Source organism: Meriones unguiculatus, chromosome 21 (assembly GCF_030254825.1).
Source record: "Meriones unguiculatus strain TT.TT164.6M chromosome 21, Bangor_MerUng_6.1, whole genome shotgun sequence".
NCBI lineage: Eukaryota > Metazoa > Chordata > Mammalia > Rodentia > Muridae > Meriones > Meriones unguiculatus.
This window is the reverse complement of record NC_083368.1, coordinates 43773189-43794889: the sequence shown is the minus strand read 5'-3', so window position 1 is coordinate 43794889 and position 21701 is coordinate 43773189. Positions and strand designations below refer to the sequence as shown.

At 37.0% G+C, this 21701-nt stretch overlaps 1 protein-coding gene across 10 annotated transcripts in view; it reads right to left on the bottom strand.

Annotated features, from left to right (window-relative positions):
* Foxp2 (forkhead box P2) overlaps positions 1 to 21701 on the bottom strand; it is a 558155-nt gene that overhangs the window by 471848 nt on the left and 64606 nt on the right. For 9 of the 10 annotated variants that reach the window (XM_060374229.1, XM_060374230.1, XM_060374219.1 and 6 more), the window contains exon 2: positions 6056 to 6193. The gene's annotated coding sequence lies outside the window, so the exon portion shown is untranslated. Of the gene's footprint in view, positions 1 to 5760; positions 5822 to 6055; positions 6194 to 21701 lie in introns of all 10 variants that reach the window. The other variant, XM_060374220.1, reaches the window with a different exon arrangement.

The following is a 21701-nucleotide window of genomic DNA, read 5'->3' as shown; positions in this document are numbered from 1 at the left end:
AGGAATAGTGCTACCTCCAGACCCAGCTATACCACTGCTAGGTATATACCCAAAGTTTGTTCAAGTACACAAAAAGGACACTTGCTCAACCATGTTTATAGCAGCTCTATTTGTAATAGCCAGAACCTGGAAACAACCCAGATGTCCATCAACGGTGGAATGGGTACAGAAATTGTGGTATTTTTATACAATGGAATACTACTCAGCAATCAAAAAGGAGGAAATCATGAAATTTGCAGGCAAATGGTGGGATCTAGAAAAGATCATTCTGAGTGAAATATCCCAGAAGGAGAAAGACAAACATGGGATATACTCACTTATATAGACCTATAAGATATGACAAACATAATGAAATCTATACACCTAAAAAAGATAATCAATTGAGCGGACATGGGGTAAGATGATCAATCCTCATTTAGAAAGACAGATGGGATGTGCATTGAACGTATGACAGGAGTCTACTGAGCGCATCTGAAAGACTCTAACTAGCAGTGTTTTCAAAGCAAAGACTCATGACCAAACCTTTGGCAGAGTACAGGGAATCATAAGAAAGAAGGGGAGTTAGTCTGATGGGGAAAGGATAGGAGCTCCACAAGGACCAAATATATCTGGGCACAGGGTCTTTTCTGAGACTGACATTCAACCAAGGACCATGTATGGACATAACCTAGAACCTCCACTCAGATGTAGCCTGTGGTAGCTCAGTAACCAATTGGTTTCCCAAAGTGAGGGGAACAGGGACTATTTCTAACAGGAACTCGATGACTGGCTCTTTGGTCTCCCCACCCCCGAAGGGAGGAGCAGTCCTGTTAGGCCACAGAGGAGGGCTTTGCAGCCAGTCCTGAAGATACCTGATAAAACAGGATCAGATGAATGGGGAGGAGGTCCCCCCCATCAGTGGACTTGGAAAGGGGCACGGTGGAGATGAGGGAGGGAGGGAGGGAGGGACTGGGAGGGAATGAGGGATCGGGACATGGCTGGGATACAGAGTTAATAAAATGTAACTGATAAAAAAAAATAAAATAAAAAATTAAAAAAAAAGAGAGAGAGAGACAGAGAGAGAGAGAGAGAGAGAGAGAGAGAGATCTTACACTGTTAACTTAGAAGCACACCCGAAAGCTCTATAGCAAAAAGGAAAAATCACACTCAGATGAAGTAGATGGCAATAATCTCAGAGCTAAAATCAGTAAAACAGAAACAACAAAAACAATACAGAGAATCAAAGAGTTGGCTCTTCGAGAAATATCAACATAATGAGAAACCATTACTAAAAATAACTGCAAACTGAACAAAGTATCCAAATTTATAAAATTAGAAATAAAAAGAGGAGACCAATGAAATTGAAAAAAAAAACTATATGAACAAACTTTAAAAACTTGCACTCCATCAAATTCGAAAATCTAAAAGAAATAGATAATTTTCTTGATATAGACCACTTACTAAGCTAAATCAAGATCATATAAATAATTTAAAAAGATTTATAACCTCTAGTGAAATAGAAGTATTAATTAAAACTCTATCATTAGAAAAAAAACATAGGGCCATATTGTTTTAGCACAATATTGTACATTCAAAGAACAATTCGTGCAATGGTTCTCAAATCATCCCATGAAATAGAAACACAAGGAATATTGACTAATTCATTTTATGAGGCCACAGTATCTTTGATATTCGAACCATCTAAAGACACAACAAAGAAAGAAAATTGCAGATCATTTAGCACCATGAAAATTGATGCAAAATTTCTCAATAAAATACTTGCAAAACACATACAAGAATAGATTAAAAAGATTACCCAAGAATGATCAAGTATGCTTCATCTCAGAGATGCAGGGATGGTTCAATATATGAAAATCATTAGCTGTAATCCACCATGTAAACAAATTGAGAGAAACACCTACATGATAATCGCAAAATCCAACACCTCTTCACAATAAAACTCCCGGAGAAATTAGGGATACAAGAGACATTCTTAAACATAATAAAGTCGCTTTACAGGAAGCCCAAAGCTAACATCAAGGTAAGTGGGAAAACCTCAAAGCAAATTCACTAAAATTAGCAATTAGACAAAGTTATCCACTCTCTACATACTTGCTCAATATAGTAGTTAAAGCCTTAGCTACAACAATATGGCAAATGAAGGACCTCAGGGAATATAAATTGGAAAGGAAAAACTCAAATAATTTTTATTTGCAGATGATAATGATAGTATATAAACAACCCTAATATTTTCACTGGGAAGCTCCAACATTTTCCGCAAAGGAGCATGATACAAAGTTAACTCACAATAATAAGCTTTTCTATGTACAAATAACACAGAGGCTGAAAAAAAATAAGGGAATCAACACCTTTCCCAAAAGCCTTAAACTATATAAAATATCTTGTGGTTACTCTAATGAAACAAAAGAGTATACACATATGAGAAAGACTTAAAACATAGAAGATGATATTAGAAGATGGACAGATATCCCATGCTCATAGATCAGTTGAACTAATAAAGTAAAAATGGCCATCCTACACAAAGCAATCTACAAATTCAATGAAATCACTACTAAAATTCCAATTCACAGACCCAGAAAGGACAATTTTTAGCATATAGAAACACAAAAATACCAAGATAGTAAAACAATCATGAGTAGTAAAAGAACACCACAAGTTATCACCATGCCTGGCCTAAAATTGTACTATAGAGGTACAGTACTAAAAACACCATAGTACTGGAACAAAAACAGACACACTGGTTGAAGGGTTGAATTGGAGATACACATAATATCCACACAGCTCCAGACACACTTTTTTATATATATAAATAAGCCAAAAAAAAAAAAAAAACCACACTGGAAAAAGATGGCAACTCAACAAACGGTGCTGGTCAAACTGGATGGTAACATACAGAAGAATCCATACTTATGACCCTGCACAAATCTCAATTTCAAATGGATCAAAAATTTCAACACAGAAACAGATAACACTGGATCTGATGGAAGGAAAATGGAGAATAGCCTTGAACTCACTGACATTGGAAATGGCTCTCTGAATAAAACACCATTAGGACAGGCACTAAGATAATTAATAATGGGAACACATGAAAGAGAAGATCTGCTTGGCAAAGAATTCCATCACGCAGACAAAGCAGCAGCCTACAGAACAGGAAAAGATTTTTACTTTTTACTAATATCCTAAATATATACAAAAAAACTGAAGAAAAATACTGCATATCAAGTAAGCAATTAACCTCATTCAAATTGGGTACAGAACTGAAGAGAATTCTCAAAAGGGTAGTGCAAGTGGCTCAGAAACCATGTTCAGCATCCCTAGCCATCAGGGAAATGCAAATCAAAACTATTCTGCGAATTCATCTTAACACCTGTCAGAATGGCTAAGAGCAATAAAACAAGTGACAGCTCATGCTGGTGAGGATGTGTAGTGAAGAAATATTTATCCATAGCTGATGAGGGGCACAACTGTCTAGCCACTGTGAAAATGAGTTTAGCAATTCCTCAGGACAATGGATTTACCTCAAGATCCAGCTAACCACTCTTTTGGCATGAATTCCATGGATGCTTCATCCTACCACAGAAAGACTTGCTCAACCACGTTAATAGCTGCTCTATTCACAATAAACAGAAACTGGAAGCGACCTAGTTGCCCTTCAACAAATGAATAAAGAAATGTTAGATTTGCAAAATGGAATATTACTTAGCTGTTAAAAAGACTGAACTTATTATATTCACAATAAGCACATGAAACTAGAGGGAAAAAAATCCTGAGTTATTCAGAACCCAGAAAGATACAGTATATATTCATTATACATGTATACAGCTCTTACACTGATAATAATCAAGCTACAATCCAAATAATCACAGAGATTAGATACAGAGTAAGCAACTAGTGGTTACAGATAGATAACTCTTGGGAAGGGAAATAAATGGACAGTTATAGGTAGATGGGAGGGGACTGGAAGGAGAGGATCAAGTAGAGAGATGGAAGGAAGAGGGCAAAGACAGAGAGAGAACATGGGGAAAGACCACTAAATTTAAGGGCCTTTTGAGGGGTAATATGAAATATAATCCATTAAAAGCTTTGGAATTTATATACATATTATAAAGGGGATCTAAATGAAATGGAGAAGAAGGAATCCCAACTGGACACCTCTTGTCAACAAATGAACCTTCAATTACTGAGATTGGGTTACATCTAGTTGAGTTGTTGGCCAAGGAGTTCTATGAGAATAACTAACACCTCAGGGTATTGCAAAGGCTATACATTATTCTCCACAACCTGACAACAAGTCCCCATTAATTAAGACAACATCTATAAAATCCATTGAACACGAAGAGGTTGAACGAGACCTACATAGAGCCTTCATACCTATGTGCTAGAATTTGGTACAGAAAGGAACTCTGCAAGGTACCAACGAGAAATTTAGTCACAAACCTAACCCCAAAATCTTTGACCTACAATGGTTTCCTGCCTGCAAGGTATGCTAATGCAATGGTGGCCTGTGGGAGTGACCAGCCAATCTCTGATTTGACCTAAGGCTACTCCATGAGATGATACCTATACTGTCTGAGTGACCAAAAACCTGAGACTACATGCCCCAGATACCTAGGCTTAAACCAAATACTGCTGTTCTAAAACAGAACAGAACAAAATTGAATTTAAAAAACAAACAATAAAGTGACTCCAGGAATGGGAAACAAACACAGAGTCAAACAGACAGACTTTATGCAAAAAATAAAGAGACCTTTGCATAATCAGTCCTAAATGAGATGTCTCCATTAAATCTCTTCCCTCAGAAGCCAGGGAACCCTGAGGAAGAGGAAACAATAAGAATGCTATGCCAGGGGACACTGGGAAAACGAGGCCCTCTAGGTCAGCAAATAAATACACAAATGAAGTAGAAGGAACTGGTCCTGCAAGCACCTGGCTTTGCACCTATTGGAGTCCTAGAGCTGAAAGGAGAAGTGTGCACATACCATCATTCTTAACCGAAAGGAAATCTCCAATTGATAAACACTTGCAAGTGAAAATTAATTTTTTTCTAAGGGAAACTCACAGGGGAAACAGAGACACAGTGCAGGCTGCTTTCCCAGCATTAGATAGCCAACAGGGAACAAACCCAAGGACTCCTTTGGAAGTTCTTTGTCTTATAACAGCTGTCAGGGCTCTGTTTTCCAATTTAATGATATTTTATTATATTGACGTATATGTTTTATTATATATGTATATGTTTTCATTATATATATATTCATGTATATACATACATACATGTTTTTTACCTTACAGGTCCTTTGCAGAGATAGATAGATAGAAAGATAGATAGATATACATATACATATACAGGCTTTTATTTTAGTGTTTTTATGAGATTCTCAAGTGTGCAAACAAGTACATCTTGTGTCTATCTATATGTTTCATGTGCCTTTGACTGGGATATTGTTTCTTTTGTCCTATTATGATGTATTAGTTTTTTGTTTTATCGCATTATATCTTATTGCATTCAAAAAATTACATTAGAAGCCTATTTGTTTTCTAATGAAATACAAAAAAGGGGTGAGATGAAAAAATACAAGGAGGAGTTGAGAGAGGAGGAACTGTAATCAGGAAAGAGAAGAAAAGTAAAAAGATTTTTCTAAAAGTTAACAAGCTGTCTTTTCACTACAGTAGCTGACATAATTGATACATGTTTATAGTAGTCTAAGGATGAAGTATAAGTCTCAATATGAGAGGTAAGAAAAAAGACTGTATCTGTCTTACTAGGTAGTTGACTTGAAAAGATCAGTACATTAGAAAGTCCTCAATAGTTCTCCATCAGCAACTGCAACGAGAATTAATCATTTTGCATTGAACATTATCATTCTAATGAGTCATCTGAGATTGAGTCAGTAAATATTAATATGAATCAGAATGCAAAAGTTACTAAACAAACAGCTGCATGTTTGTGGATATAGTACAAACAATACTGTCAACATGTTTGGTTTTATTTTCTACTAGAACCTGAATAGAAAAATATACCATGAGGGATGGAAAACACAGGGTAACAATGACTTACGTGTGGAGGGGGAGAGTTTAGTCCTCTCCTGGGATCTAGCAGTCTTTCTCTTGGTGCTTCGCTCTCCTTTTCTCTGTAATATTCTTTTATTTACAGCGTAGGTAAGGATCGAGCTTCAACAGACTCCTCTTGTTTAATCTGGGGAGAAAGTATACTTTTAATCAGTCATGACAAGATGCATCCAATTAATTTTCCTTACTATTAGGGAGTAGGGAAATTTAATCTATTTTGTATGAGGCCTGAAATAAACAGAACTGTAAGAACTGCCTTGTTGAACATCATAATCAAGAAGAACCTAGTACTTTAACACTGCTAAAAGAAACCCATGTGTACATACTTTTTCATTTCTCATAGATAAGCAGCAGGACAAGAGAAAATTAATATTAAAAATCCAAATGACTAGAAAAGTCTCCTCAAATGTATTTTTAAAAGACTGACATAATTTTGCAAATCCATGACTCTAGATGGACTGGCTGAGACAATTAGGATTTGAACATTTTTACTCATTCATTTTAACATCTCAAGGCTAAGGAATGACAGGATGATTAGAAAAGTGTAAAAGGAAATCCATTTTTAAAAACTTTAATGGAATAATAAAAAGAGATGATTTCAAAGGCCTAAGATAGGCCAGAAATACACATAACAGGTTCTATAAGGGAGAAAAAAAAAACTATAGAACTAAATTTTTTAAACGGCATCAAGCTTGGAAAATGGCTGTTCATTCGAGGCATCCTGGAGAAATTAGAATACATTATGCAGATTCTGTCTAAGTTTATCATAACTCCTTAATAAATCTATTACGTGTTAAGTTATACACAGTCATTTCCTCATAGAGGTGTAAGGAAATTGCTTTATGAATATCTGACCTTTGGTGTTATCAACATTTGTGAGGCTAAAAGAATTCAATCTATTAAACAAATTTTGTCAAAAGATAAGTTTTTGATAGTGAATATTTTCTGCTTCATTAAAATTATGTATTAAGAGAAATTACTTCAATTTGACTGGATGCCTGATCATGTCTGGTGACTTATATTAAAATCATTCAGTTTCTTCTACTTAGAAATATTACAATATCAAGGGGCAGCTTTAGGGCAAATTTGAAAATAAAAGACCAATATTTAGGAAAAGTTGTATGACAGCACTTTGTTGGTTTTGCTCAGAAACTAAACGCATTACATGAGTGATTCATGTTTTCCTTGTGTTTTAGAAAACGTTAAACAATGTGAATCCATATGAATAACAGATTAACTAAATACAAAAAAAATGATATGCAGGAGAAAAAGTGCCTCTTCAAAACATTTGTCTAATCACAAATTACCACTTTCCTTACCCCATTTACTTCCTGTAACTTAAGGATATTTGAAGACGAAACAAGACCACAAATTTTATTACCAAAGATTAAATAGTATTATGAGAGAAAACACAGTCAAGATTGGATTTTTAGGGCGAGAGAAAAAAGCTGTTCTGCTTTGTTTTATGAAAATCCAATTAATCTTGGTCTAATTTAAAAGTCTTATCAATATGCATTTTCGATATCAACACATCTACATGGCTGTTCAAAACAGGTAGTTTTCTACACTTTGCAGAAAAGAAAATTGCACAGTTCTTTAAAGCCTTTTAAGCTGTCTAAGGATGAATGGTATCAGCAGATTTCTGTTGACCTAGTCTATTATGTCCTCTACAGACATACTTGTGAAAGTATATACACCAAACATATGCACCACCTTGTACTTAGAACTTACACACCTACATGCACAAACATGTATGTACACAGATAATTACAGTTTGGGTACATATAAATAAAACTTGCTTAGAAAGACAAACCCTGTCGAGAGAGATGGTGTCTAAAAGCACTTACTGGTCGACTCAGATTTGGTTCCCATCACCCACATGGTGGCTCACAATCATCTGTAACTCCCAACCCAGATGATCTAGTGCCTTCTTCTGACTCCTGCAGAAACTAGGCATGCACGTGGTGCCCATACGTACAAGCTGGCAAAACACTCATACACATGCACACAAATACATAAAAAGAAATTTGGGGGATTAGAGAGGCTACTGAGCAGTTAAGAGTACTTCCTGCTCTTTCAGAGGAGCACGGTTTAATGGCCAGCACTCGCACCGAGGCTCACAAACACCTGTAAACCCCATTTCCAGATGAACTGACATGAACTCTGTAAGCTACTGCACACATGTGGTACACATACATACAGTCAGGCGCACACACAACCAAAAAAATACTTTATAAAAGAAAAAACTTTTGCTTGAAAATTCAAGTAAACTGTAATATTTATCCTAAAATGCATAGCACAACATATACTAAAGGACTTTCTGGAGTTTTCACAAACTATGATGACAGTGCCACACTACTTGGATGCTTTGTTAGCAGACAACACACTATAGGCCGCCAACATCTAGAACCAGAATTATGAATCTACTTTCTTCAGTATTCCCAGGGACACGGCTTGATATTTAGTGTTGTGGGTTTTGGAGGTAGACGGTGGCTTCTTTCTCCGTTGTTGGAATGAAATACCCACCCGGACAACAACTTAAGGAAAGCGGGGGTTCTTCTGGCTCACAGTTCGAGGGGAGCCCATCACGTTGTAAAGTCCAGGTGTTAGAGCTGTTGCCGACCTTATAGCCATTCCAGAAGCAGAGAGCAAAGAATGTACGCTGCTGCTCAATTCCCTTCTCCACTTAGAGTTTGAGATCCCAGAGAGAGAATGGTGGCTCCCACAGTACGTGGGTCCTTCCATCTCATTTATCCTGGTCCGGTTAATCCCACCCAATCAGGCTCACGAGCCCTTTTCCCTTTTTTTCCCCCATCAAAACTATGCATAGTACCTTTGTCAGTACATTCATTCTGTATAGTGAAGTATTTAGAGCTTTGGTAGCTAACTACAGACACTAAATTAAGACAGAATGAAAATACTTGATTATAGTGGTTGGTACAGAGCCTGAACACATTAGAATAACTATTTTGACCACTGATTCTTGATTACCTGAGATAGGCATGGCTCATACATAACTCAACTATGACTAGCTATCCCTTTCAGTCTGAAAACTTTCACAGTTTGAATATCTATTTTTCTCATGCCAAAACCAATTATTATTTCTTTATCATTTGATTATTAACAAATTATTTTCCATTTTAGTTTTTGTTACATCTCATTTTACTACTACAGAATATAAATGTGAGGAGATTGTAATATGTTCCATTATGTTAAAATTAGTAAAGTTAAACAGATGTTTGCGTACTCAGCTTTGGCTTCCAGACTGTGGTAATCTTTTAAGGTTGTAGAATCTTTCAGAGGTGTGCTCAGCAAGGGAGATACTGGGGACCCCACAAAATCAGTGATTTTTAGAAAGCAAGAAATATGCAGACTTCCTTCCCCTAAGAAGTGGCAGCCCAAGCTTCAAGGAAAAGGCATGACAAATCAAAACCTCTGACCAAAACTGTGTTCCAAAACGGGCATTTCATCACTCTAAATTGTTTATCTCATGTGTTTTCTACCATAAATGCAAAGCCGTCTGACACCATTTCCACACACACACAGGCAGAATTTGCATCTCTGCACCGAGCTACTGACTTAAAGTTCCAATTAGGTACACAGTCTCCTAGTTAGCTGCCTTCGAAGGGTCTTATCTCATCCCAGTCCTGTTCACAGCATGATGAACAGTTGCTTTTTTGTGAAAGTTGAGTTGGATACTTGTTCTATCAAATGACATACATATAGTGAGTGAGTTCTACAAAAGATTCAAATGTACCAGAAGACAGGGGAAAAACCAAGACGACAACAGAATAGTCTCCTGTTCCTGGTTTTTCATTTATATTCCCAGTTTGTCTCACTTACAAAAGTGGTTGCGAGTGATGCCAGGTTTGGTGGCAGGAAGCTTCTGGGGGTTCCACAATAAATATACAGAGAGGGGTACAAACCAGGCAAGGCACAGCCTCCTATGAGGTACGGCCTGTAAGAACAGCTCTCAGCAGGTACTGACTTGATTTTTGCTTTGTAGGGATACAGATTTAGTCGTGGTGATCATGAGGCTTTCAAAAGGAGTCTAGAATGACAGTACCATGTGTTTGCGTGTGTACATGAAGGAGAAAGACAGGATTCTACTTTTTAAGATTTTACAACTAATTTTTGTATTTAAAATGTAACAAATTATAAGAAATGATATATGAAAGTTCTCCAAGGCTCCTGAACCACACGTTGGCATCAACAATTGATCAGTTGGTCCATGACCTAGCAGCCTTGTTATGTCACTGATTAAAAGGGGAGACCTGTTTTAAAGTCTGCTAATTTTTCAAAAGACCAACCCATACACATTTAAAATAAATATCTCCTACTTACTTTTGTTTTCCTCAACTGAAGTGTAAATGTGGTTTCCCATTCTCTTTCTTAGCACTTTATCTTCTGACTCTTTAGCATTTTTATGTAAATAGTCTGCTCCTAACTCTTATTCAAATTAGTAATGCTTTATTTATCATCAGAATTTAATCTCCATCTTTCTTTTCACCCAGGAACACATGTTTTCTTAAATATATACCAAAAAAATACCAGATGTCTCCATAAGTAATATGAAAACAAGTAGCATTTTCTACTTCTGAAATTATAGCCTCTTCCCCACTTCTCCAGTAGCAATTTCAAATGCATATTCCTCAAACTCTAGAGCATCTCTAAACATCATCTCATTATTCTGCAAGCTAACAGACCTAACAAGGTTTCCCAAGCATATGTTTTTATAGTCTGTTAAACTGGCAGAAGGAGAGGGGAGAACACATTAATGTCTAAATTTGAATATATTCAACTAAAAACCATGCAAGCATTTCCACACTGTCTTTTCGTTCATGAGCATCAGTCAATGTTGTTTCCAAAAGGAAACCTGTTCAATAAAAAATAAGCAAAAACAATGAAAAAAGACCATTACCCTAACACTGAGAGCTGTTGATTCTTGACATAAAACCTGTCTGTTCGCAGAAGCTGGAAAAAAATCTAGATGTCCCTCAGTGGAGGAACAGACATAGAAATTGTGGTACATCTACACAGTGGAATACGACTCAGCAAATAAAAACAAGGAAATAATAAAATTTGTAGGCAAATGGATAGAACTGGAAAAGATCATCATGAGTGAGGTAATGCAGGAACAGAAAGACACACATGATACATATTCACTCCTAAGTGGTTATCAGACATATAATATAGAATAAACATACTAAAATCTATACTCTAAACAAGCCAAACAACAGGGAAGACCCTAGGGAAGATGCTCAATCCTCATTAAGAAGGACAAATGTGATAGACACTGAAAGCGGGAGAAGACAGGGAACAGGAGAGAAGCCTACCACAGACTGCCTTTGAAAGACTCTACTGAGCAAGGTATCAGAGGAAACAGAGGCTGAGACTCATAGCCAAACTTTGGGCACAGTGCAGAGAATCTTATGAAAGAAAGGGGGTGGACAGAAAGAGCTGGAGGGGACAGGAGCTCGAAAAGGAGACCAACAGAGCCATAAAAACTGAACCCTGGGGGTCCTGAAGAGAATGATATCTCAAACAAGGACAATGCATGGAGAGAACCTGAAACCCCAGCTTAGATGTAGCCCATAGACTCAGTCTCCAAGTGGGGTCCCTAGTAATAGGGATTTTCTCTGCCAGGACCTCAGATCACCCCCCCGGGGGGGAGGGATGGGGTGCAGCCTTGCCAGGCCACAGAGGAAGACAATGCAACCAGTCCTGATGAGACCTGATAGGATAGGGTCAAATAGAAGGGGAGGAGGACCTCCCCTATCAGTGGACTAGGGGAGGCACATAGGGGGAGAAAAGGGAGGGAGGATGAGATTGGAAGGAGATGAGAGAGGGGGCTGCAGCTGGGATACAAATTGAATAAATTGTAATAAAGGATAATAATTAAAAAAATTAAAAAGAAAAACATTGTTTGTTTACTCCCCTATTAGTTTGGTTTCTGCTACTGTGATAAAACATTCTGACCAAAAGCAACTTGAGAAGAAAATGGTTTCCTTGGCTTACATGACCTATCACAGCCCATCATCACTAAGAGAAGATAAAGCAGGAACTCAAGCAGAAGCAAAAGCAGAAAGAGTGAAGGGTGCTGCTTCACACGCTTCCTCTCTGTGGCTTGCCGCATGTGCTCCAGAAGCACCCCCAAAGGTGTGTTACTACCCCAGTGCTCTGGGCTTTCCCATTCCAGTCAGTAATGATTGGGATGCCCTGGATTTGCCTACCTGCCCACGGAGATATGTACCCAACTGTGTTCCTTCTTTCCATATGGCATTAGTTTGTGTCAAATGAAAAACAAAAACAAAAACAAACAACAAAAAAAACAATTTGCACTGTTCTGTTGCTAGATTTGTTCACACATCACAGAATCTAAAGGAAACTCTCTGCACCTGCATCTATCACGCTCCAAAGTATTCGCATGACCCACCTGGAACAGCCCTTTCCTCTCAAGTTCTACTTCTCCAGTATTACTGTCTCCAGCCCAGTTTCACTCACTTCCAACTCAGGATCTTTAGGAAGCATTCTCTTATTATCTTACGCAGAAACAATCAAACACAACAGCATTTTCTGAAAAGTTCTCTTTCAAAACTGTCTACTGCCCGGTGCGGTGACTGATGTACACCTTCAATCCCAGTACTCGGGAGGCTGACACAAGTGGCGTTTGTGAGTGCAAGGCCAGCTGAGGCCATACAGTACGATCTTGTCTCAATAGACGAAAAACAGGACAGAGAGGGGGGGTGAATAAAGACTGTCTACTTAGAAGGCATGGCTATTTCACGCAGGCTAGCCAGAAAGACACTGCCTGGATGACCACAAGTACAACTTTCCACTTAATCTATCGTACTATATCTGTTCATACTGCCTTTTCACACAAGTTAAGCCCTCTTTAAAAATGGAATACTCCATATTGGTAGGTGTCTTTCCTAACAACAGTGTTATTTTCAAGGAAGTACTAAGCCACAGAACAAGGTAGAAGCAGATACAGAAAACACAGCAGAAGAGAGACAGGGCTTTTCTTTCATCTTCCCTACTTCAAGCACATCTTTTCATTGCTATTACTCTCCGTTCTAAATAATATATCCAGCATATAACTAACACAGAACGACAAAGTTAATATTTCATTTAATTCTGTGAAATCTTAGACAGACAAACTACACAAAGAGTGAGACCAAATACTTGCTTTTTAAGGGATCTAGGTCCTGAAGTAACAGTAAATTAGGAGCCCAAAATAAAATTAGACTGTTTTTTTTTTTGTGAAAATCATGTAACAAGCATATGAGAATTTGTTTCAAAATGATATAGTGAATCTCTCATATGGCTCATTACAGTATGCTGTGCTTCTTCTAGAAGCTAAGATTAAAGCCAATCTACCCAACATACCTGGACTCACCCGAGTGTCACATTACTTTTTAAACTTTTTTCTTTATTGTTATTATTTATTAAAATTTATTCACTTTGTATCCTGGCTGTAGCCCCATCCCTCATCTCCTCAGAGTCATACCCTCCCATCCTCTTCCCTCCCATGTTCCCCCCTAGTCCACTGATAGGGGAGATCCTCCTCCTCTACTATCGGACCTAGCTTATTAGGTCTCAGCAGGACTGTTTGGATCCTCTTTCTCTGTGGCATCGTCTGGCCACTTGCCAGGAGGAGATGATCAAAAAGAAGGCAACAGAGTTCATGCCAGTGACTACCCCTGCTCCCCTTACTAGGTAACTCATTTGGAGACTGAGCTGACCATGGGCTACATCTGAGCAGGGGTCCAGGTCCTCTCCATGCATGGTCCTTGGTTGAGTTTAACATTATTTTAAAATTAAACTAAAACTTAACTCAATCAGTATTTTAAAATAAAAAAAAAAATCATGATATCTTTTCTATTTTTAGTAGCCTTTTTTTTTAACAAGCCATCTAATCCAAAATTTCTCAAAAGTTAGCGCACAAATGAACACATCCATGACTTGGTTAAATTGATCACATTTTCACCTATGTACTTCCATTTGACAAGTAGACATCAGAAAATACTGCCATACACTTCTTATAACTCTTTACAATACACTTTACCCATAGCTCACGTGTGTACTTTTGTATGTTTAGAATTGCCAAGTAAAATTAAGTTATCATACAAGCGATAACAGCAATAACCCCTCTCAGGAGAGGACAGCCAGTACTAGCACAAAGGGTTTAGAGGGTATCTATTTATTTGTACATGATTTCTGACTATTTTATGATTATATGTTGGCTTGTTTATAAAGTGGATGGAAAAATCTATGATGTGCAAACAGACGGGAGAGGCCAACAAAAACCACAACACCTTATCTATATTACCCTGACAATTGAGTTTGAACATCAGTATTTTCTAAATGTACTCTATTCAAGGCTGGATATGTAATTACCTCCAGTCCATAGTCTAGACATTAATGCTTTCATAGTATTTAAGACTCCTTGTAACATGCTTGCAGCTTTAAGTAAGCAAGGCTAAATCTTGACCAGATAAATTAGCAAAGAATGCAATAAAAGCCACAATAAAAGAACTTTATCCTACAAACCTTCAAGTTGCTGCTAAATGAGATTTCTTTGAAATGCAGATCAGTTGAACTAGATTAGTGAATTTTAGCTCCTGTCAACATCATAACAAAATACAAATACAATTGTTCCCTGGTCTTATCTCCGTGCTTCCATCTGCTGCCTTGTTATTTACTTTCCTTGATTTACTATGCAGATCTAAATAAGGCACATCAAGAAGGGGCTTACAGCACAATGGCTTCTTAAGCTTTACATCAAGGTATTTGAAACTGAAGCCAGGAAAGGGCTGCCATCAAAGACATATCTCTAATGAACTTCCATATCAGAGAAGGTTTGGTATTTAATACTGCTGTGAAAAGAAAGAGCTACAAATCAGAATGGCCTATGAAAGAAAATGCCTACAAATCTTGATGAGATTAGCACCTCTGAGAATTAATATCCCAATAAAAATGATGTCTGGTACCTTGAAGAGTTAACTTCCAACCTTTGCAAATATAATGCACTATGTCAGGAGCAGAGAAATCATTTGACAAGGTTAAAAGGTCAGGAAAGAATTTTTAATTTTCTTTCCATGCTAAAAAATAATATTATTTTCCTCCTCCTTAACAATAAATCTGTAACAGAAGAAACACCCTTGACTGGAATAAACTTCTCTGTAATATTACTTCCTATGTCACAGACATTTTACACTATTTTCAAAAAGAAACGTTAGAAAACCTTCACAATAAAATAATGTAATCTAAAATGACAACATGCAACATTTGTTCATCTATTCTAGCATATCCCATTTTTCCCCCACAGCAACTATGGCAACAGAGTAATGGGTCCCGTCATTTTGTAAATCCTGCAGTGTTTTTCATTATATGTCACCATCCTTTTAAGAGACACAGAAAATAAGAAAATAATCCTTCCACTCTCCTTTCCCACTAATTTCATTTTCTCACTTACATTTCTAACATTCTGAACTTGAACAAAATAATTCACAAACCTAACCTGAAAGTTTCCTGCAAACTCCTTGTATTCGTCTGACACTTTCTTTCCCATAAGCAAGAAGGTCTATAAACAAATGATACTTTGTGGGGATTTTTTTTTCCTAAAGAAAACATTTCAATCATTTATGTCATTCTATAGAGAAGATCCCACAAGCGTGTTCTGTTCTCTGGATCAATCAGTTCCAAACCAAAGTAGACATGTTGTTGACTCCAGTGCCTGGAAATCCTGCTGCAGGCTTACCAGATGATGAAAACTGAGGTATGCAATGTACAGGCCCCACATGGCATTCGGTAGCTCCTGGGCATGTCAAACTTCACAACTACCCTACAGTCAATGACAGCAAACACCTTCCTTGTTCCTGCTCCCAAACATAAAATTTCCCCTCTCTATCATCCTCTGAATTACAGGCTGTCTTCCAGAAACGAAGCGCCAAACAGAAACACCCTCCCATGTCTACACAACAGAAACCACAGTTGCCTTTTTGTTGGATTTCATTTCATGTAGGAGATGTTCCAGACTTATTTACAACCACAAGAGACTGTTTCCTCTCCTTGCTTAATGAAGTGACAAAACAACAGATTTGCATACTCAATAGCAGGTGCTGTAACAGGTTTGTCTGCTCTTGACCTAAAACATGTAAAGGAGGTTTCTTTGCAACAACCATCTCAAAGGTATTGGTGCTCTGATGGGCAGTAGAAATTCTACCGTCTGCAGAAGAGTAAGCTCAAAATGACAGTCTCCTTGAAAGACTGGTTGGTAGCTAGAGCCTCGCCTTTATCTGTGTGTTGAAATCTCAATATTGCACAATTTTACTATCAGTCTCACACAAGAAGAATGAAATATGAAAAATCTTACATGAAAAATTAGCATATATAATAGGTCATTACCAGACATTTCTTTTCACTATTCTAATTCACTGTAAGGTACAAAATACTGCATTGTGTAACAGTATCACATCCCAGAACACAATTTTCACTGTTTGATGACTTTAATTTCTAGGATAATGACGAAAATAACTACATTCTATGATTTCTGCTACCTTATCTGTTTCCTAACCAATTCTTATATTCAAACTATACTTTTAGATTTTAAAAACAATGAAGTTACATTGTTTTGTTTTGTTTTTTTTTAAGTGCTCCTATTTTTAGCTTTAATTAAGAAAAGGACTTTTTTTTTTTCAGAATATAACAATTCCTTTTAAGATGAAAGCCTACTTTTCCCCTTCTGCATGAGAATGAAGAATCCAAGTTGGATACTGGCCAAAATGGTGTGTTTCACATTGTGTTTGTAGAAAGCAGCACCAGACAGCCCAAGCTTGATGTTACATGATCTTTCTAAGGTCTAATTTGCTTGTCAAGAAATGTTATTATCACAAATGTACAAACTCTACATATGAGTAGTACTGCTTAAATAAAACAATCATCTGCAGCACTTTCTTAAGGAGCGCTGATCACTTATAAACACAAAAGGTTTGTTAACTTAAACAGGCTCCAGGTCTCCAGTAAAACAACCCGGCACCACCAGATAAAAAAAGAATATCAATCTCTCAGTCTCTGTCTTTCTTTCTCTCTCTCTCACACACACACAAATGTATACATACACACACATACACACAATTGCTCACGCATACTGACATATACATACATATATACTAACATGTACACACAAATGCACAACGTACACACATAGACATACTCATACACAGAAGTCACACACATACCCACATATATATATACATATACTCACACAAATACACACAAATGCAGACACATACCCACATAGACATACACACACACACACACACACACACACACTGCCTAAGTTTAATGTTCTATTAAGACCCCAAACTTTGTTGACACTGTGAAAGTGCAGAAACAGTGTGAACTGACAAACTGTCAAACTTAAGTTTAATGAAAACTTCTTAATTTGAAGTTTCATAACATTCGAATTTAAAGCAAACCATAATTTATTATGAAAATTAAGCTCTCCAGCTTGGGTGAAACAATTATTCTAAATACTTTTGCAACCTCAATTGGATACTTTTGAAATCTTATTTTTGCCTCAAGGGATGCTAGAATTTTGCTACAATAATTCCCTTGCTTTTTAAAAATTCTATCTATTTGATTTTTTATGATAGAGAGCTTGTATATGGCCAAAGGAAAGAGAGAGGAACACATATACCTGAAGGCAATTTATTTAAAAATCTCCCCATTTGCTTTGTGACTTTAATACTTCAAAATTAAAATATCATTTAAAAAAAAGAAGAAAAATCAGTGCCTGTCTCTAACAAGGAAGAGGAGCCGTCATCATGATCTCTTTAAATCCTTTCCAATTTTTAAAAAATGAAAATCATTTACTCGGTAGGTTGTAACTGCCTTTGCTAAGCTGCAGTAATTCATCATGTGAATAAATATTTAGACAATATTTTAAATGTGTACAATGTTCTTGAGCGAATGCCACAGTTCCAGGCTGTCATGTAAATACAGTCTGATCAAAACCGTTTTGCTTGCATAATAAAAGCCCAGCTAGAGACACAACAGTTCAGCCAAGGCAAGAATGCTGATGTTTTCTATAAAACTGTAGCACATGAAAGTGACCACTGGTGAGATAAACTATCCCAATGTTGAGCTCAGAAGGTTGTTTTGTTAAAGCAGACACCACCTAAAGACGGCATTCTGTTCTGAGTAGGTGCTAACAGTTTTTTTAATTGCCACCAGTGAACAGTGAGGATACATCTATTTAATGAGCATCACTGCATGACTGAAAGGATAATAAAGTAGCACAAAGGCATACTGATGACAGAGAGGAATTTCCAAGGTATGCCTTTAAGTAAAAGAGAGCAGGACATGTTGGTGTGTAAGTAAACTCCAATTTTTTTTTGTGTGTGTGTGTCTGTGTGTGTGTTTTGTTTTTTGAGGGGGAACCAAAAACATCTAAAACAGCCTATCTGTTCATGTGTATTTGCTGCTTCTCAAAAAGCAGCAGGGGACTAGTTCTTGGAAAAGTAGAAATGAATACTTAAGGCAATGTTTCCCAAACTTTCTCGTGGAAACACATCCACAGAAATTGATCTTAATTATTGCATACCATACTGAAATATATGCAAAAGCCAACTTTCCAGGCTCCACTCTGCTTTGGTTGGGTACTAAAGAGACACACCTGCCCAGCATACAGTATGTATTATATAGTTTTTAAAATTGAAGAAAATCAAATCAGTCCTACCAGCCCGTTAAAAGCTATCAGTAGAGTAGAAACTTATTAATATGCCCAGCCATTGTGGTTTCACTTGAAAATCTTTAAAATCTGGTTCCTAGTGGAAAATCTAAATACAAACTAAATGATGGCACTCCTCATTTAACTCCTAAGACTTTCTAATTAGAAAATGCCACTGAGGTCATAGCTCAATTCACAAAACTCACAAAAGCACAGGGTTTGTTTCCCAGCACAGTGTAAAGCAGGCAGGACAGCCCACAGTAGTCAAGCTCTTGGGAGGAAGTGTCAAGAGTGCGGGTCAAGTGTCAAGGTCATCCTCAGCTCAGGGATGATTGTGAGGCTAGCCTCAGCTCCATGAGACCCTGCCTCTTTCTCACATGCACACAAAAGATATGAGTATTGCTAAAACTTATGGTATATTAACCAAGAAGCCTCAAATCATTTTCCTTGTACCAAGTATTAATATATATTTAGTATTTTGTCCGTTATGTGGTGTGGTGTTATATGTGTATGTATGTGTATTTGTACATGCATTTACACAAATATGAATGTTAATGGAAACCAGAGAAAGGCCTTGGTTCTCTCCCCCCCCCTCTCTCTCTAGCACTGAGATTATATATTTGTCTCACCATACTTGGCATTTTTCACACAGGTCCTGAACGCCCAATCTCCAAAATTTACAAAATAATCCCTTTGCTGACTGAATTCCTTTCTCAGCCCATACTTCTTTAATATTTCAACATTGAAATAAAATTAATTTTCTTAACTTTAGGGCACTAAAATTAGTACAAATTTTGTCCTTCAATACATTTTTCATTTTAACATATATCTACATAAAATAGTTATACCAAGAAGTTCCTAAAAAGGATTTATATTTGACTAAAAAGGATGAAAATCACTTATAATTTATATTTTATTAAAATATAAATGGGTAATTAATGATAATAGAATTCTGGTGGTTGTCAAAGTCCTAATGTTATTGATGTTTCTTTCCAAACTAAACAAATCAAGGATGCATGTTAGAAAAAAAAAAAAACACCTTTTGGGATGAAAAAAAAAATGAGAGTTTATTTCTACCTTTGAAAAGGTTATTTTAGTCTGGAGGTGGTGGCATATGCCTTCAGTTCCAGCACTTGGGAGGCAAAGGAAGGCAGGTCTCTGAGTTCGAGGCCAGCCTGGTCCACAAAGCGTGTTGCAGGACAGCCAAGGCTACACAGAGAAACCCTGACTCAAAAATGAAAACAAAAACAAAACAAACAAAATGTTATTTAAATTTGGTTTCACAGTGAAACTATGATAGGGAGTTTTTACTAGTTGTATAAAAAAAAAACTATGTTAATAATTACATATCACATTGTTTTAAATTATTTATTTATATCAGTTAATTAAATTGTTATAGTAGCATTAGAGACTGGTAAAGGGAAATTTATTTCGTTCTGGCCAAACAGAATGGAATCTGCCCAAGGTAGAGACCTAATAGGCCTGTTGGGTTAGTCAATTGCTCAGGGACACCCTATGTGGACATGTATTCACCTTAAGCCACGCTAAGTAGATGAGAGAAATAATTATCCTTTAACAAAGTTACTTTTCCTCCCCAGAAACCCTTCAGTGAAGCATCAGCAGAGCTGAGGTTTTGCTCAGTCTGCAGACGCTTCTTATTCCCTTTTCTCCTTTGATCTTTTGTCTGGGTGTGCACTTCTGGACGGTCTGAGATTTCTCACTCATTCTCTGTTATTGCTTTCCTTACCCTCTTACCGCGTGACTGCTTACAAGCGCCACAACTTCCCTTCTTCCTGTTGGCCATTTATCTCCTCTGGGATCCTTTGGAGATTTACAGTTTTTCTGCCCCAGGATTTTTCTTTATAAGTTTCTCACTTTTTCTTCTAATAAAATTGTCCTTGAGCTTTCTTCAGAGTGTTTCTTTTTAATTTTTGTTTTGTTTATAAAACTTATAACCCTGAGAGTTTTACTAGTAACATGGAGCTTCACAAAACTTCCAGTAATGAAATGACTGAGAAATGGAAAAGAGATAAATAAGAACATAAGAAGAAATATAAATTAATGCCTATCTTCATAATTACCTAAAATAAATAGATAAAGGAGTGCTTAGTGAAAGGGTTTTCAAGGTTAATGACTGGATAGTATAGGGTCACCATCTGCCATGCAGTCTTTCCTCTGAATAAAGACTAGATAAAAGAAAGCTGTCTGGTTGGAATATTGGTTGGAAATACAGTCAGAACAATGAGCTAAGAAAAACAAGGTCAATATGCACAGAGTGACATTCAGCGGAAGAATAAACCTCTATATCAACTAAGAACCATTACTCACAAAATTCTGATGAGAACATTATGCTACCAGAAGACTTTGGAAATGAGAGTAAATAAATAATAATAATAATAATAATAATAATAATAATAATGACTATTAAGGGTTTCAGAAGAGAGGACAAGAAAGGGTGATCTCCAGAAAGATAAAAGAGAACAGCTAAATGTCAAAATGGCGCCAATAGAAGAGGGTACTACAGTGTTAAGAAAAAGGGAAATTATAAGGACTGGACACTAAACCTAGTAGAATGATGTGGAAGAGATCAAGTTGCCAAAGTGTTAGACATTTTTTTAAATAATATTTGGAATAAAACACTCAGGAATGCTAACTCAGTAAGGAATCAAATTAGGTGATCAGGTATGGTGACAAGCTCCCTTACTGCTGAACTATCTCTACAGTTCTGCCGTGACAGGGGTTTCAGTACAGTTCAAAGTTGTTAGTATTACAAGTTATGCTATGTTAAGCCAGGCATAGTGGCCCAGGCTTTTAATGCAGCACTTGGGAGGAAGAGGCGGGTGGATCTCTATGAGTTTGAGGCCATCCTGGTCTACACAGTGAGTTCTAGGACAGACAG